Source organism: Dipteris shenzhenensis, chromosome 1, assembly GCF_047967505.1.
Source record: "Dipteris shenzhenensis isolate YYH24624 ecotype China chromosome 1, Dip_SZ_1.0, whole genome shotgun sequence".
Taxonomy (NCBI): domain Eukaryota; kingdom Viridiplantae; phylum Streptophyta; class Polypodiopsida; order Gleicheniales; family Dipteridaceae; genus Dipteris; species Dipteris shenzhenensis.
In genome coordinates, this window is record NC_141596.1 from 38937327 (window position 1) to 38956592 (window position 19266).

General features: G+C 40.3%; 1 protein-coding gene and 1 pseudogene across 3 annotated transcripts in view; one reads left to right on the plus strand and one right to left on the minus strand.

The window, feature by feature from the left end:
• Nucleotides 1-19266, plus strand: part of LOC147905803 (Transducin/WD40 repeat-like superfamily protein) — a 375013-nt gene that overhangs the window by 188736 nt on the left and 167011 nt on the right. The gene's annotated exons all lie outside the window — the stretch shown is intronic.
• Nucleotides 1-19266, minus strand: part of LOC147905804 (pentatricopeptide repeat-containing protein At1g06140, mitochondrial-like) — a 191239-nt pseudogene that overhangs the window by 18965 nt on the left and 153008 nt on the right. The gene's annotated exons all lie outside the window — the stretch shown is intronic.

Genomic DNA, 19266 nt, shown 5'->3' on the forward strand with positions numbered 1-19266 from the left:
ACCACGAGCTACTCGAGAGTCGACTCTCATGAGCAATTCAACCTACCCAATCTGGGCCTGCGCAGGCCAAAAAGAAGCAACTAGACCGCCATCCTCCCGGTCTTGTAGGAGCCAACGTCCATTCGCATCATGAACAGTTGCATGCTTACCATGCAGGATCCAAATGGTAGCCATGCATTGCCCAGCTGCCATGCCACATGATTCATGTACTACACAAGCCATTGAACACGTAGTAGAGCCGAATCTCCATGAGTCGATGATGTCTGCCAACTAATGAGCCTAAGGGCCCTTCCACCCTTCCAATCATTTAGCCAATAAGACAAGCCCCCTGGAGCAGATTTCCTAACATTCCCCCCCAAATCTGAGTAGGGGAGAAACACCAAACAAGAACAATCTTGCGATATCAAACTTTAACCTGAAAAACTGAGCCACCGAAATCTTCTAAATAGACTAAAGGATGATCTACCCACGAAGAGCCAAGGCCAAATATAAACAATTGCATGCTTACGAAAGTTCTATAATGCCTTGTCATGATCATCAATTTGTGTTTCCAAAAGTCTTGCAGGTTCATTTGGATGTCCATCAACTATACACACCTTTTCTTTGGAGTTCCCAAGCTGCTTATCTTTCGATTGTTTGTAGAGAAACCATTCAGTATGGCCTTCCTTCCCACAGTAGTGACATATCCATTGGTCCTTCCTCACCTCTTTAGTATCCTTTCACTTCTCTTTAACCATATCAGCTGGTTCACTGATAGGGAGATTGGGCTCCATGCGCATAAACTCAAGTCCTTCTGAATTTACACGTAAGTTCTGAACCAAAGCAGGATACGTGATAAAGAAAGAAAGAAAGTCAGTCTATTTATGTCCATGGGAGACCATAGGTCTATGGGACAATAGAAAAACCATCTAGTACTTCAGCTTAGGGAGGGCACATGGCAGCTCCCAGGGAGTGCAAAAAGGAGGCAAAAAGCAGCTCCAAGTATTTAGAGTACCTACAAAGCCATGAGCATGTTAGCGTAGGGGAAGATGAGATGCATCATGTAGTAGCTACTCATCATCACAAGAGGTGCATGTTAGGGAGACCTCCAAGCAGTCCAAGACCATTCCAGGCCACTCACATGCCACCTCAGATGAGGATGTGGCTCATGGGCCACATGGCAAACACTTGGACATGTTTGGCTACATGGATTGCTGTAGAGATGATGTGGTAGCAGCCACATATGATTGCTCATCCACATGGTAGATCAGCCACCTGGCAGTAGTGCTAGATTATGAGTAGCATGGTATGAACACACCCTTGGGGCACTTTTCCCTCCAACTAGGAGGTTTTTCCCTTGAAGGTTAGTATCAGGTTAGCTTCCTTTGTAGAGTATATATTTCTCATTTTGGTCATTCTTTGAAACACAATTCTTGTGTCCTCAATACATCTCCATATTTTGGTGTTCTCCTCTCACCCCAGTTTCCAACATTTAATATTAGAGCCCTACTCCTCTAGGAGCTTAAGCTAGTCTTCCTTCAAGAGAAGATCCTCCAAAAAAGAATCTACCTTTTAAAGACTTGAGGGGTGAAAATGGGAGCTGACCTGATGCATAATGAAGTGAGGGTGGGGGTGGCTTCTGTTGTTAATTCAATCATTCGGCTAAGTTTGGGAGGAAAATCTGTATTCTTAGAGTTGTCATCCACCACAGGATTTTGAGTTATGTTGTCCTTGTGAGCCTTGTGTCGTCGTCTCAATATTGTGTGAAGAGCTATTTCGTCCTCGTGACTTGTAAGCTGCGGTAGCCTTGATCATCCTCGTGACCCGAGTGGAGCTATTTCATCCTAGGTATTGTGCACGGCCTGCTTTGTCGGTATACCTATGTACAATGGTGGTGTTATGAGTCGGCGTATGCGAACTCCCCACTGGCACGTAAATACTTGCTTTTAAAACCATCTATCTTTTTTACTATTTTTCTGTAAGCTATATAGCTAATGACTACTAAACATGTGATTTCTTTACAAGTTTATAAATACTAAAAACTATATGGTTTGTGCCTACCAAAAACACCTTTTTTTTTTAATTTTCATGGAAATAACTTCAAATTTCTTACAAAAAAAAAGCTGCTCTTTATGAAAATAATCCTTTCAAATCACAAAAGATAAACTATTAACTAAGAGCTTTGAAGATCTTTGAAACATGTGCCAGTGGGTGGTCCGCATATGCCGACCGGTAACTACTCGCACATGGATATGAAATATTAAGGCAGATTATCACGTCTATAACCATCCAATTATGTCGGAAGGGGGCAAGATGATTGGCCCTCATTGTATGTGGTTACTATCTCTTCCATATTTCGTAGCCAGATTTAGTCAGTATATTGGGACATTTGTAGTGTTGTACCTTGCTGGCATTGTAGATTTTGGAGCTTGTGCAAGTTGGAACAGATTTGCAGATGTTAGATATCAATGCTCCACTCTCTTGTAACTATGTGGGAACCAGCTAACTCTACTTGTAAGCCCCCATATGAGGAGAAGGCATTTGAGTAGCTCGATTATCCAGTAGGTCCTGGTTTGGACACTAGATGGGGGCCATGTGTGGCCTGATGGCTGGACGGCTTCAGATAGAGTTGGCACACCGCCAACTAGGCTACATGTAAGTGCGGAAAGGCATCCCTTGACTGACCACACTGAGGGTAGATGGAGCATTTCTCGAGGCAACCCACTATCGGGTTGCGAGGCCCATTTGGAGCCTCAAATGATCCCGGATGGCTCTGGGCCGAACAGTAACCATAGGTTGGTTGCTCTGTTTTACGCACCGGTTCTATCGTATGGTCGGTGGCCTATTTCGGGACCAACCCCCAGTCGACCGTTTTGGGTGGACTAGGTCGGTCACCCAATTGAGCCTAACCGACTACGACTGGTGGCTATATAAGAGCAAGCCCGTGAAGCCCATTTCATCACTGGCTACAACAACCCTGATTCCTTAGCATTCAATCTCCGTCTTCTACTGTTTCTAGCACACCATCGAAGCTTCTTTCACAGGAGCGCACGGTTGGGAGGCAGCGCCATCTATTGTATCAGTTCTACAGTAATCAAATTTTTTGATTCTCCATACTATCTGGTTTTCTCTCTTGTGTATGAGATCCTGTTATCTGTTGAGCACAGACGTATTATTTTCTTACATGGTATCAGAGCCTGGACTCTAGCAACAAGATTTGGTAGTGTGTTTCTGTTTGCGAGCAGATTGTGAGAGATGGCCCAACCCGCAAGACTGCAAATCCCACCGTTCGGCGAAAGCAGAAAGTTGGACTGCTCTAACTATCCACTCTGGAAGTTCAAGATAAAGACCATCCTAAGTGCATACGAGCTTTGGGACACTGCTACTGGGGTGGACGTGAGGCCGGTTGCGAGACCGGATCTAGCCAATGCAGGACAACAGATAGTACCAACTGCGGATGAGATTCTCGTGTGGACAAGAAGAAATGCAGATGCGCTGTGTTCTATTGTCTGCAGTGTAAGTGATTCCGTCATGGCGTTAATTCAACATGTCACCATAGCGGAGGAGGCATGGACGGTCTTGAAAAATCAGTACGAGACCATGAATCAGACGCGGATTCAAAATCTAGAGACTCAACTCGCGAATGAGAAGTTGTCTGAGTCTGAAGCGGTAGAGAAGTTCATCACCAGGGTGAAGAATCTGCGCGATCAGATGACTGCGATTGGCATCACCATCACCAGCGAGAATCTAGCACGAAGGTGCATACGGATTCTCCCACCAAAGTATGACGGTCTTGTTATGGCACTGAATATGCAGAACAGAAATCTGCCCCTCAACTTTGAGGATTTCAGTGCGATGCTTCTTCTCCTCCTCTCCTACCACTCCTCTCCTCTGATACTCCTACTCTTTGCAGATCTCTTTTTTTTTGCCTCGGCACTTGAAATCCATGTAGTTTTGAAGCTTTTTTATCCTCTCCTAAGCCCTAGAGTGTTGTCCAACCACCACCACTTCAAATTCATGCTATCTTTGTACCTCACGACCATCAGCTCCTTAATACACTCTCACTTGATAGAATATTTGTCTTGGACAAAATTTGAGAACATAGAAATTCAATAGCCCACATAGATAGTGCCAAATGTGGCCATGGATTCAAACATGCAACCCAAACTTGCACAAAATACAACCCTCAAGACATGTGCTACTACATAGGTAGCATAATTACAAATAGTGCGAGTAGTGTAGCAGTACCTAAGAGCATGGATAGATGCGAATGATGTATGGACACATAGTAGAGAAAAAACATGCAAGCAATACTAGACATACATAGCACAAACATAAATAGACTATACACATGGATTGATAGCATTGCAATAGTGTCAATAATGAACTAATGCAATTGATTGATAGGTGTCACATGCAACCCAAGAGAGCGCACAGCCACATCACTGTAGATAGAATGCACACAAAAATTAATGTGTGTAGAGACACGTGGTTTAAACACACATACAATGCATACACTATAGTAGACATAGCCATGTAAGAAGACATGCAATCCATGTCATTATTTCACCAAACATTTGGTAGTTCTACACAGTCACTTTTTCATAGTCTAATTAGAACGTCTAATTAGAACCTAGTACATGTGGCAATGCCACTTTTTCACCTTGTCACTACACAATTACTCACAATGACACCTTATCATTACCATGTCATAGCACAACTACATAGCATGATCTATAGTAACCTCATATGATCACATGCACAATGCACTTTATTTGTCCATTTCCAATTATAATTGTTGAAAAGTGTGCTTAATTTCTTTATTCTTCATGGATAGAACTAATGTTGAACCCTTAGGTCAGTCCGGTGACCAAAAATAAAAGCTGATTAATAGTTAAAGTCAATTCAAGTAAGTAGCTACTGATACCTTAAAGTTGAGGTGGCAATCAGTACCCATATCAATATGCTTCTCAAAAATAAAATTTCCTAATCTAGTTCATTATGATTTTAGCACATTTGGTTTGCATGTCAATTTGAAGTAAAAACATGCCAAAATTCAAATGATCACACCTTCTTGCCATTTTATCAGAATGAAACATCTTTGTACCAGATTCAAAAGTAGAACTTTCACTCGATATTGTATCATTTTTAAGGCTATTTCAACCATTTTTTGGTAAAAGAAAGTCACTTTTCGAAGAGTTACAATTTTCTTGATAACATGTCAAAGCATGATGACATTATCTCCCTTGATCATAGTATAGTAGATTGGAAGATAGAAATTTTGGCGTTTGAAATTTGGTTTAAAGAAACAACTACACAATCTAAAACCGATGCCGATGATTGGGTAGAATGGGATGAGAAAGATGAAATCATACCTACCATTTAGGACAAAAATGACCCAATCATGAATGCAATGCCTTGAAAAAGAAAATTGTTACAAAACAATTGTCAAGAGTTCCCTTAGTTGAGAATAAATTGAACATTGCAAAGTGAGAATCATTCAAAAAAAGTCCTGATATTACTAAGGCTAAAGGATTTGGCAAACCAATTGGATGCAATTGATCACAAAGCTAACAATGCAAGATTGGTGTGAATTGCCTCAAATGGATTAGGCAAATAATATGAATAATTTGTAATTGCCATGGTTACTAAGAAAATCCCCTTACCTTTAAGATAACTGATATGGAACAAATCCAGAGAAGAGGATCCAATTCAAAAAAAGATCATGAACAAGTGTTTATAGATAGAGGCCATGGTTTCCATAGAGAGAAGTGCCCATTTCAAGCCTAGAGAGAGGCAAACCATATGCCAAAGGCTATAGCACTACTACACATGGGCCTTATTTTGACGGTTAAGCATCGATGTTTAGTGCCCACGACGCTAATCATCGGTAAGCAAAGCGGGTTTTTAAAAGTGTCGCTATATAAATGTTGCTATATAGCGGCATTTGCCAGACTTGTCAAAGGTCTTTATATAGCAACTCTGAGACACTTTCCTATAGTGAAATTTTACAGAGAGTGTTTTTCCCCATACCGACCTTTAAAGATAGTTTTTTCCAATAATATTTTTTTTTTCTTTTCATACATGTTTGATCTTTTGAAAGAATAAAAGTACAAGAGCATGTACATCAAGTTTAAAGTTCATATATTCATGTCCAAGTTTGAGATGAAAAAAAATCAATGAAGATCATTTACATCAACGGCTTCATTTTGAGTCAAGTCTAGCATGCCAAACAAGTCTATCTCCAACTCTATACCGAGTTGATCTCCTATATCAATATCGTACTCTGCATCATACGTTCACCTAAGACTTGATCATCTTCTTCAATAAAGTCAGGTGATTCTTGATGATTGTCATCTTCTTCCTCACTATCATGATCTCCATCTTTCTCCCGTACGATGTCATTATGTGCATTTTACTCTTGGCTCATATTGTGATCTTCATCTTCCATTTGGATCAATTGGCATCTCCATATCCACATCTCTATCTTCAAAAATTTGCTTACTTCATGGTGCAACTTGGATCACGTACCACCATCTTGGATCAAAATGATCCGAATGAAAAACCACTTATATTGAAGATGGGTGCCAAATGCCATCAATTACATGAAATTATGCTTAAGTACATGTACCAATTGACCTTTAAAAATGAAAGCTTCAATTAATTAAATCATTAGTATGCAATGTGCACCTGCTCACAATGCTCGGGAAGAAAAAATGTATCACTTTCATTAGTCTAAAGTTTGGTGGAGTCTATTGCAAAGAAACCACTATTGTCTTTCCTCACTGTCGGATGGGGATCATTGTAAATAGTTCTAAACCATTTTACATGAAGAATGAAAATACCAAATCATTTAAAATCAATTTCATAAATTTTGCATATGGTCCCACAATAATCCAACTACGAGGAGAGAAGATTGGTATCCAAAGCACTTGCTCAGCTATCTTGTGTGAAGTTAGCCATGACTCCACAATCATACGTGACTCTCATTGAATCGATGCAGTCCATGCAAAAATATTGTCCATATGACCATAATGCACTGTACTTTTTGTACTGCAAAAGCGCATCATTAAAACAATGAGGATGCATATATTTTATAGCGTATCATTGCCACAAATAATTACTTAATTATGTCAAGAGGTAAGAAACTTACATGCATCAAACATCCAGATGATAACTCTCACTCGTGCCCGTTTATTGTCTCTCCATTGCATTCGGCTTTATGTAGAGCCAGTTGTAGCCAATCAAGTGACATGTGCATGGGGAGAAGGGCAAGATCCCATGGATATGGTTGCGATCACCTGTACATTACTCTGAATCTTGAATATATCATTTCTTACATCTTCTTGTAATAACCCTTTCACTATAATTAGAAGGATGAACTATCCAAGCAACAAAGAAATCATGTCAATAATATAACATAATCATACTTATACTAATGCATCACGATTATCGGTACACTAATCCTACAGCTTAGAATACATGTAAGACCTTATGCCAATCATGGGACTTGATCCCAATAAGCTTATTGTACTTTGAAAATGCTCCTTTTAAGCAATGCATGTACGTTGTTGGTGTTCAAAAAGAGGCAATGTCTGCCTTGACCGCTACCTCCTCTCTGTTGGCAAGAATCCATGTTGCTTTTAGGAGGACAACTTCATGAGCACACACTTGGGGCCACAAATGAGGCATCCTGTTCATAGCACGGAAGTCTTCTCGCACTCCTCTCATGTCTTTGGAACCAACCAAGTGTGCCCAAATAGTATCCCCCACATTCTTGAAGATATGCATGGAATCCAAGAATGATTTATTTGTAACTAACCCCAATAAGGAAGCTCTTGAAAGATGGATAGCCTCCTCATACCAAGAGGAGGCTCCTCTCCATTCGCCCTATAAGCCTAAATCCAATCACTTGCCTTCAAATATGGTGGTGGTGGAACAAGCTGGCCTCCACGCATGAGATGGTCTAGCAGAAGGTATCAAGCATGACCTTCATAAACATTTTTTCTCATATGTTTGGAGTATCGTGCAAGCGGTTTCAAACCCAGCCCACAAACAAGACAAGCATGGTACCCACTTGTGTAACAAGTCCTACAAGCGTGCATGAATGTGTTAGTATAAGACATGCATGAAAGAGAGTCATAAAAGCATAATCCTATATTATACAATATGTAACGACGACCACATACTTGCACATTCTTGGGTAGTCATGCATGGTCCACATCAATATTGGGCCTGACGAAAGTGTTGTTGGTATGTCTAAGAGCTTTGGAAATATCAAAGACCCGCACTACTCTCCATAAGATCTATATCTCCTCTATCAAAGGTGCCATGTACACATCCATATTTTTGGCCTTCTACTTCCCTGGCGCAAGCAGTGCAAGCATGAGGTGTTCCTTCTTTATTGTTAGCCATGGTGGGATATTGTAATTCACCAACACTATGGGCCATGTTGACCAAGATGTCGAGTGTAACCCAAAAGGGTTCATGCCGTCCATGGCAAGCCCAAGATGTAAGTTGCATGGCTCCCTTGCAAAGTCCAACCACTGATTGTCTATGTGCTTCCAAGTCCTAGTTAGGGTTGTCTATATAACATTGTCTATTGAGAGAAGTGGGAAAACAAGAAGAGAAGGGACCCATACTTTGTAAAGACATAAAGATCTTGTGATTTGTAGTGGCTTTCTCCTTCTATTGTCCTCTCCTCTCACACTAATACCACTTCTCTCAACAACTTATAGCTAATTGTAGGATGTGCTCGTTGCTATGCCAAGGTGCAACATGTTAATTGGTCTTTATCCTTTGGTTCTGCCATGCACGTAGCCTTCAAAGTTGTGAGCTGGCTAAGACATGAAATCCATGTAGGGGTAAAAATTATGCATGTGTTTATGCCATGTGCTGACCTTTTAGAGATCATGATACAAACAAGGTCAAACAATATCATGGACCAAAATTTAGGGCCCATTATGTTGCTGTTGATCTTGTTGGAGTCACAATATGTAAACCTTATATGTCACTATTTTCTAACTCTCTTATATGTGAATATTATAAGATTAAAGACACCTTTTTTCTATACAAATTTGTAGTTTTTTTTAAAATGGTTTTTATGATACTCCTCTATGTTTTTGCTAAAAGCCCGATTTTAAAATGTCCTTCTATTGAATCGTGTGATAGTCGTGTAAACCCATTCGAGATACTACCTAAAATGATTGGAAATTTTAGCAAAGAGATTGAGAAGCACCAATAATTGGCTTCTAGAAAACCTTACTATGGAAGTTTTGACACTAAGACCAGGCATGCTCCCTAAAAATTGACGTTGTCTTGGTGTGATCTCAAAATGGTTCCATGCCTTGCAATGGTCAAGCCCATTTTATCCTTGAAAATACAATTCAAACATTATTTTAGGTTCTATTTTATATGTTTGAAAAGTTGCAACCCCCATCCCCCCAAGCCAAAGTCTATATCAACTTTAATTTTGCCAACCCTTGTCTCTGCCAAGTGAAGGCCATTTAATAATATGAGAAATGATCCTCCCCTTTTATTATAATATAATCACAACATCTCACATGTTTGATACGCCAAGTAGTATTGAAACCTTTTGATGAGGTACAATCATTAGCATGACTTAATACTAGTTTTTAATAAAACTAAAGGACTTGATTTTGGTAGAATGTACCACTTTAAGCTAGCATGACTTCATAGTTGTTTTTAATAAAACTAAAGGACTTAATTTTCAATTATGATGATGCTAGCTTAAAGTGGTAGAATTTACCATCAATGGAGTTCATGCTTGTAACACAACTAGATCAATGGTAGTTTTTGAAAAGCATTCAATGACAAATAGCTTACAAGACAAAGTATTCAATCTATATAAAGGTATCATATCTTATCAAATGATAAAGATATAAGCCAAAAATTCTATAAGCCCTATCTCTCCGATCTAGTACATGCATTAAAACCATGACTAGAGATCTCACCTGTGTTGGGTTAGCTTGGACCCTTCCTACAAATTTGTTTGTACAACCTATGATGTGAAATCTCACCTTTGTTGGGTTAGCTTTGACCCTTCCTATATCTTATAAACAATTAAATAAAGTCCCGAGGGAGAAAAGTACATTGAGAAAGAAATGACATAAATCATTGCTCACATAATCCTAGGTACGAGGTGAGGTGGATTGCAAAAAATTTCATTTTTGAATTTCTATTCTATATTTGCTGGAAGTCTTGGAAATTTTGATATAAAAGATCTATGATTGGAAGTTCTTTAAACATGTTGCCAAGGAAATGAAATGTAAACGTAGTGAAAACTAAAGGACTTGATTTTGGTAGAATGTACCACTTTAAGCTAGCATGACTTCATAGTTGTTTTTAATAAAACTAAAGGACTTAATTTTCAATTATGATGATGCTAGCTTAAAGTGGTAGAATGTACCATCAATGGAGTTCATGCTTGTAACACAACTAGATCAATGGTAGTTTTTGAAAAGCATTCAATGACAAATAGCTTACAAGACAAAGTATTCAATCTATATAAAGGTATCATATCTTATCAAATGATAAAGATATAAGCCAAAAATTCTATAAGCCCTATCTCTCCGATCTAGTACATGCATTAAAACCATGACTAGAGATCTCACCTGTGTTGGGTTAGCTTGGACCCTTCCTACAAATTTGTTTGTACAACCTATGATGTGAAATCTCACCTTTGTTGGGTTAGCTTTGACCCTTCCTATATCTTATAAACAATTAAATAAAGTCCCGAGGGAGAAAAGTACATTGAGAAAGAAATGACATAAATCATTGCTCACATAATCCTAGGTACGAGGTGAGGTGGATTGCAAAAAATTTCATTTTTGAATTTCTATTCTATATTTGCTGGAAGTCTTGGAAATTTTGATATAAAAGATCTATGATTGGAAGTTCTTTAAACATGTTGCCAAGGAAATGAAATGTAAACGTAGTGAAAATTCTCTGATGGGAATGAGTTTTCTAACATTTCATGGAAGCTTTAAGTTTTCATGAAATGAATAAACGTAGTGAAAGATGTTTAATGTGAATGAGTTTTCTAACATTTCATGAAAGCTTTAAGCCACACGTTCAAGTGCTCTGTCTGTTGTGCAGTGGTACTATGAAAACAGTTTCTCAACCAATTTGAAGTGTCCACTGTCGGTTCGACCACGTTGTGTTTAGTTAGCAGATGATCTATTGTTTGAATATATGTTTGCAACTTTGCATTCAATTCGATTCAAAGACCTGCAACCTGTGATATTGCTTTCCCTCGATGACTTTGTCCTAGAAATGATCAGATGATTGGACTTACATTTTCAGAGAAAGATTGCACGTCGACGTTAACGTTGGGAACCGCGGATCAACGTGTTTGCGTGAAAACTGGATCAAAGTCTCAAAAGAGGAGCCGAGCCAGCCACGGCCCACAAACAGTAGGCGGGGACGCCGGTGATGAGAGTTTTTAACTGCCTTCTTCAAATCTTGAATCTCAAATCTCGATGCCATAGTGCAATTGTTTACATTTCCAGAGGAGTTTAAAATTAAAAATTATGCCTTTCGTGAAGCCGGCTATTCATCATTCTCCAGCCAATATTGTATTCTGCCATATTACCGGCGTGCAAGATCTTGAACTTTCACCTCGGTCCTCACCTGGATCGCACAGTTTTGCTCCTTAGAATTGACACGTACATCCTCGTGAAGAGTCTATTGCGGGTTCATATCAGTGCGTGCGTATATTGATCGTGAATATCGGGTTTAATCTACCTCAGCTAGACTGTAAAACGCTACCTAATAGCTACACAATTACGCATTACCGTTGCGTTTTATAATCATATTACAACATTGTGTCCTATGCTGTAATGGAGGCGGTTGAGTTGTGTGAAGTCATGAGAGGGTGACTATGCCAGTGTGATTGATTTATGGTCTCAGGCGCGGGGGTAGGCAGATCATTGACATCGCGCAGAAAGGCATGCCATTCCCGAGGTTGTTTACGTAGAAGCGGCAAGAGCCGCAAGACCACGGTGATACGTGGGGTTTTCAAATTAGATGGGTTGTCAAAGAAATCCATTGATCCTTGTTTTGTGATAGCATAAGATAGCACCAAGCAGAGCCGCAAGTCTTCAGACATTCCTATGGAAAGGAAGTGTTTTCCTGTCCCAAATTGCGTGTTGCCATACTGGGTGGTTCCTGTTTAACACCGCGTCAGCCACAAGGCGCTGTCTAACATGATCAATCATTGTTAACGCACTGGTGACAAACCAACTCGCTTACTGTGGATGCGACCATTACTCTAACGCTCAATTGAGGAATTGTTTGAAACAGAAAGCTGGGGCATGCCTTGTTGCAGTTCCGGGTAGAGATCTTCGTGGCGGTCGTAAAACGTGGATTGCTCAAAATCTTTATCAGTAAGCTAGAACTAGAACGTCTAGACGTGGAAATTGGAAAAGATGGCAAAAATATATCGAGCGTCTCTCTGATCGTTCATAATCAGTGATATTGCAGCTGTGTATACGGTAATCTAAGCTGTCCGTGAAAGTTCATATCTGAATTGGATCGTAGGTAGTGGTAGTCATGAGAGCTCTTTGGTCACCCGAAGAGGATGAGAAGCTGCTGACGGCCCTGGGCGAGCCGCAAATCCATCAAACTTGGAGCGATATAGCTAGTAAAGCGGGTAAGAGGATGCTTGCTAAATTTATCTTATAATAGCTGGTTTCTTTCGAAATGGCTTACAGTTGTGAGGCTGAGCAGGTCTGCGACGATGCGGAAAGAGCTGTAGGAGACGTTGGATGAACCACTTGAGACCAGGCATAAAGCGCGGAAAATTCTCGATGGAAGAAGCGATGCTTATATGTGAGCTGCAAAAGCTCTATGGAAACAGGTATTGTTACGGCTGTGGTTCAATATGATGAGAGTCGATCTTCGGTAAGACAATGGTACATTAGTTCCACTACTGGCTGACGACAATCGTTCTTCGATCAATGAATACTTAGTCTAGATCCCTTGTTCTTGCTGAAAACAGATGGACCAAGATAGCTGCGCATCTGGGAGGGAGAACAGACAACGATGTAAAGAACATGTGGCACATTTTCATGAGGAAGAGGCAACCGACCCCAAATCAAGAACAGCCGGCCACCATAATTAGCACTGAGAAAACAGAATCAGGAACGCGTGAAACTCCAGGAGCCGCGATTGCGAAAGAAGCTGATCAGCATGGCAGCACAGGGACGTCGAAGCCTTTCGTTTGCCATTCGAAGATTCCCGCGCTGCGACCTGTGTTCACTTCGTTCTTTGCTGCTGAGGAGGGTACGTCTGGAGATCACTTGCTGATGTCGGAGCTGCACACCCCGAATATTTCGCAGGAGGCTCAAGCAATAAACTCAGCCTGCAATCAAGCTGTCTCAATGGAGTCGACGGAATGGGCGATGTGGATCGATCGAATAACCGATGGAATTACAGTAGCAAGCCGCAACGATTCATCAACGAAGCAGGTGCAGCAGATTACAGCACCGGCAAGCGAGACGTTCTGCAGCAGCAGCATCGATACTATTAATGTCTGCGCGTGTGACTCCAAAGAAAAGAGTATTGGAAGTAGGATGGTGGCAACCACAGGCATGCATGTCGAACAATATTCTGCAGCTGAAGCAGTGAACAATAATCCGATTAACGATTCGTGGATGATGATGCAGGAAGGGAACGAAGCAATCAAGCTCCCAACGATTCATGAAGGCTGGAATGAACTTCTGGGCTACTTTCAGCTGAAAGACCTTATATGACATAACATCTGATTTATCTTTCTCGTCAGCTTGACCATCCGACCTTCATTTTCTTCGCCTCCTTCTACACCGTTCTCCGTCTCCCACTTCTTTTTCTCTTCTTCTTCATCATACCTCGCGACTATTATTTTGTGGCAAACCTCGTTGCCTCTTTAGCCTTGCTGTAAATATTCGTAAGAACTAATGTCTACAAAGAGTGTTTACACTCTTATTAAATTTACTCTTTCACTAGCTCCAACGATTCTCAAGAAAAGCCCACATGATTCCAAACATGTAAAAACTTTCCTCCACACAAGATAGATTTAGATAATAATTTAGCCGGTTCTATGTGTCTTTTTGTGTCACTACTATACACGGATCCTATTGCGACGTTTAAGTACCGACGTTTAGCATGCACGGGGCGCTAATCATCGGTATTGGAAGTGCGCCTCGTCAAAGGTCGCTATATAGCGACTTTAGTCAAACGTCGCTATCTAGCATCCATTTCTAAAGTCGCTATATAGCGACTTTTATCAGAATTGTAAGTATCGTTATATAGCGACACTAAGATACTTTTTAATAGCGACGTTTTACAGAGACTTTTTTTTCTCATATCAATCTTAAAAGTTAGTTTTCTCTAATGGCTTTTTTTTTTCATACATGTTTGATCTTTTAACAGAATAAAAGTATGAGAGTATCTGGAGAGTATGTACATCAAGCCTTTGAAGCTCATATATTCATGTCCAAGTTTGAGATGAAAAAAATCAATGAAGAGCATTTACATCAACGGTTTCATCTTGAGCCAAGCCTAACGCGCCAAACAAGTCTATCTCTAACTCTATACCGAGTTGATCTCCTATATCATCATCGTACTCTAGCATTGTACGAGCATTGTACGTTCACGTAAAAGTACTTGATCATCTTCTTCAATAAAGTGTGGTGATTCTTGATGATTGTTGTCTTCTTCCTCAATATCGTGATCTCCATCTTCCTCCCGTGCGATGTCATTATGCGCATCTTCCTCTTGGCCCATATTGTGATCTTTATCTTCTTCGCTAGATTCATTTGGATCAATTGGATCCAGCATTGGTAGTGGCATCTCCATATTCACATCTCTATCTTTAAAAATTTGCTTACTTCGTGATGCAACTTGGATCACATACCACCATCTTGGATCAAAACGATTCGGATGAAAAACTACCTATATTAAAGATGGGTGTCAAATGTCGTCAATTATATATATGAAATTATGCTTAAGTACATGTATCAATGGATCTTTAAAATCGAAAGCTTCAATTAATTAAATCATTAGTATGCACCTGCTCACAGTGCTCGGGAAGAACAAAAGTATCACTTTCATCGGTCCAATGTTTGGTGGAGTCTATTGTAAAGAAATCCCTACTATCTTTTCTCACTGTCGCATGGGGACTCTCGGGGGGGTCACTCATCATATGTAACCCTATCACGTGAGTTCAACAGAAGGATATTTTTTATTCCTAAAATTTACAGAAATAAATATACATAAGGGACTATTTAAAATAGTTTTGGAAAAAATTTACAGATTTGTATAGAAAAGGGGTACATTTTATCAATGAAAAAATTTACAAATAAGGGATTTTAAATATAGGCCTTGAACACACGTGATATAGAGGGTTTATACATAGTGACCTCCCCGAGTGGGGACCGTTATAAATAGTTCTAAATCATTTTACATCAAGAATGAAAATACTAAATCGTCTGAAATCAACTTCATAGATTTTGCGTATGGTTCCACAATAATCCAGCTGTGAGAAGAGAAGATTGGTATCCGAAGCACTTGCTTGGCTATCTTGTGTGAAGTTAGCCATGACTCCACAATTATATATGACTCTCTTTGAATCGATGTGTTCCACGCGAAAATATCATCCATATGCCCTAATGCACAGTACTTTTTATACTTTAAAAGAGCATCATTAAAACAATGAAGATGCGTCTATTTTATAGTGTATATTATCACAAATAATTACTTAATTACATCAAGAGATAAGAAACTTACATGCATCATACATCTAGATGATAACTCTTGCTCGCGCTCGTTTATTGTCTCTCCATCGTGTTCGGCTTTACATAGAGCCAGTTGTAGCCAATCAAGTGACATGTGAGTGGGGAGAAGAGCCAGATCCCGTGGATATGATTGCGATCGCCTATACATTACTCTGAATCTCGTCCTTGTATTTATTCTTTCTGCTTTGGCCGCTTCATATCTCTCAATCCACTTCTGCATCTCCTTGCTATTGAGGATGCAAAACTTATTGAATTTCTCCATTTGCTCTTCGCTCATCTTTCTTTCAATCCCTTTTCCTTGGGAAACCTTGCCAATGATGCGATCATCATCCTTATTATGCCAAGCTTGCGGCATATCGGGATCCGTGGATGCAAGAAACTTCGTGATATATACTAATGACTCTTGCACAAGCCATCCCTCTACCATGCTTGCTTCTGGTCTTGCTCTTTGTCTTACAAATTCCTTCAAAGTTTTCATAAACCGCTCGAGAAAAAACATCCACTGACTATGAACGGTACCTACAATAGCCACCTCATCAACTATGTGCACAAGCAAGTGTACTTGATTTGCCATAATGCTCGAGGGAAAGTGCTTCTTAAGCAAGCATACGGCTTCAATGGATTCCACCCTAGCCTTCTTGATGCTCGATATGGAGATCTCTTTTTGAGATATCCACCCATTTCACATGCCCATGTAAGATATTTTCATAATCAGTCTACAAATTATTCAGCTTAAATTGAAGAAAATGCAATCAATGCGATTTGATAGTAAGCATACCTCACAATACCATTGATCTTGAATATAGCATTTCTAACATCTTCTTGTAAGCACCCTTTTATTGTAATTAGGGGATGAACTGTCAAAGCAACAAAGAAGTCATGTCAACAATATAACATAATCATAATTACGCTAACGCATCACAATTATCGGTATACTAATTCTACAACTTAGAATACCTGTAAGACGTTGTGCCAATCATGGGACTTGAGCCCACTAAGCTTATTGTCCTTTGAAAATGCTCCTTTCAAGCAACGCATGTACCCTGTCGGTGTTTCAAAAGAGGCAATGTCTGCCTTGACTGCTGCCTCCTCCCTCGTAGAGAGAATCCACGTTGCTTTTAGGAGAACAACTTTTCTCGAAGCATGCACTTGGGGCCACAAACGAGACATCCTATTCATAGCACGCAAGTCTTCTCGCACTCCTCTCAAGCCTTTGGAACCAACCAAGTGTGCCCAAATAGTAGCCCCCACATCCTTGAAGATATGCATAGGATTCAAGAGATGATTGATTTGTAACTGATCCCAATAAGGAAGCTCGTGCAAGATCGATAGCCTCTTCATACCAGGAGGAGGTTCCTCTCCATTCGCCCTCCAAGCCTGAATCCAGTCACTTGCCTTCAAATATAATGGTGGTGGATCAAGCTGACCTCCACGCATAAGATGGTCCAGCGGAAGGTATCGAGCATGACCTTTATAAACATTTTTCCTCATATGTTTGGAGTATCGTGCAAGAGATTTCAAACGAGTTTCAAACCCGATCCACAAATATGACAAGCATGTACCCACTTGTAACAAGTCCTACACGTGTGCATGAATGTGTTAGTATAAGACATGTGTACGAAAGAGAGTCATAAATGCATAATCCTATATTATACATGTAAAGACACAACCACGTCCTGCGCACTCTCCATATCCTGGGTAGTCATGCATGGTCGACATCAAGATACCCCTGACCAAAATATCATTGGTATGTCTAGGAGCTCTAGAAATATCAAAGAGCCACACTCCTCTCCATAATATCTGTAACTCCTCTATCAAAGGTGCCATGTACACGTCCATATTTTTTGCCTTGTACTTCCCTGGCACAAGTAGTGCAAGCATGAGGTGTCCCTTTTTTATTGTTAGCCATGGTGGGATATTGTAATTCACCACGACTATGGGCCATGTCAACTAAGATGTCGAGCGTAATCCGAAAGGATTCATGCCATCCATAGATGTAAGTTGCATGGCTCCCTCGTAAAGTCCGGCCACTGATTGTCTATGTACTTCCAAGCGGCACAATCTGCGGGAATCCTCAATGTGTCATCAGTGGACCGATGAGATGCATGCCATGTCATCAACTCCGCTATGGATTTGCATCGAAACATGTGCTGTATTCTTGCAATGATGGGAAAGTGTCTCAAGACCTTTACCGGTATCTGCTCACCCTGCAAGTCATCTCTATATCATTATTCTCCATATATCAGACAACTAGCCAAATCTCCATGCTCATGATGAAAGAGAATACAGTCATTACAGCAAGCATGGATGGTATCATAATCCATACCCACCATTGTTAGCATCTTCTTTGCTTTATCTCTTGATGCGGGCATGGTATTTGGTGCAGGCAACATCTTCTGAAGCAACCTATCACAATTCGGTACACTAATCCATACATGATGATTCTCAAAACAAACAATATCCAAATAATGAGTCAAATTAATGCACGAGCTAACCTCATTAAGGCCGAGACACTTGTATCCGACCACCCATACTTTACTTGCAGATTCAAGATTGAGAGACAAGCATGTAGTTTAGATATCCTAGCACCCTCATACAACTGTGTTGATTGCAACTCTCGCATTTTGACCTCAGACTCTGACATCACGTGTACATGGGATGTAGTGCCTCTAAAAATAGAATCCATCATGTCGACCATACCCTCGTCATCATCCGGGAGACTATAGTCTTGCTCAAAGTGTGAAGGTATATGCGTACCCTCGTCAGCCTCCTCATCCTGTTTTAAGATTTCGCGTAAATATAAGATCTTGTCTCAAGGTTTCGTATCATAATGGTATCCAATATTAACCACGAACTCAAATAGCTTTGACTTACCGATAATCCATCAACACATGTAACACCAACGGTGGGTACTAGTTCGAGCTCCTCCCCATACATCCGCAAGTGGCGCATGATAATACGACGTTGATGTCATACTTCTCGCTTGCAATGAGTGCAATGACAATACAACCTCTCCGTAAGCCACTTTGTGCTCCCGGGCATTGGCGCATCATCTGACGAGCTTCTACTTATCCCTTTCATCTGCACACTTCTAAAATCACAACATAAGCTGCAAGGAAATATATTAACATTAATAAAATAGCCACCTATGAGCTTCTCTTTTAGCTTTAAATAATAAGTGCCTTGAAGCGTCGCTATATAGCGACGTTTTGCTCTGTTCCATCGCTATATAGTGATGTTTTACTCTGTTCCATCGCTATATAGTGACGCTTTTAAATATAAGCGTCATTATATAGCGACTGACCAACATTGCTATATAACAACGCTATGGGCTAAAGCCCGAAACCCTGCGATGCGGCGCTTTCTTTAGCATCTCTATTGTGGGAAAAGTAATCTCTCCTCCCACCTCATATCCGACGACCTCGCTTTCCTCCTCTCTATTCTCCACTCCTCACCACTACTCAACCCTTCTCCTAACACTTGTGCTCCC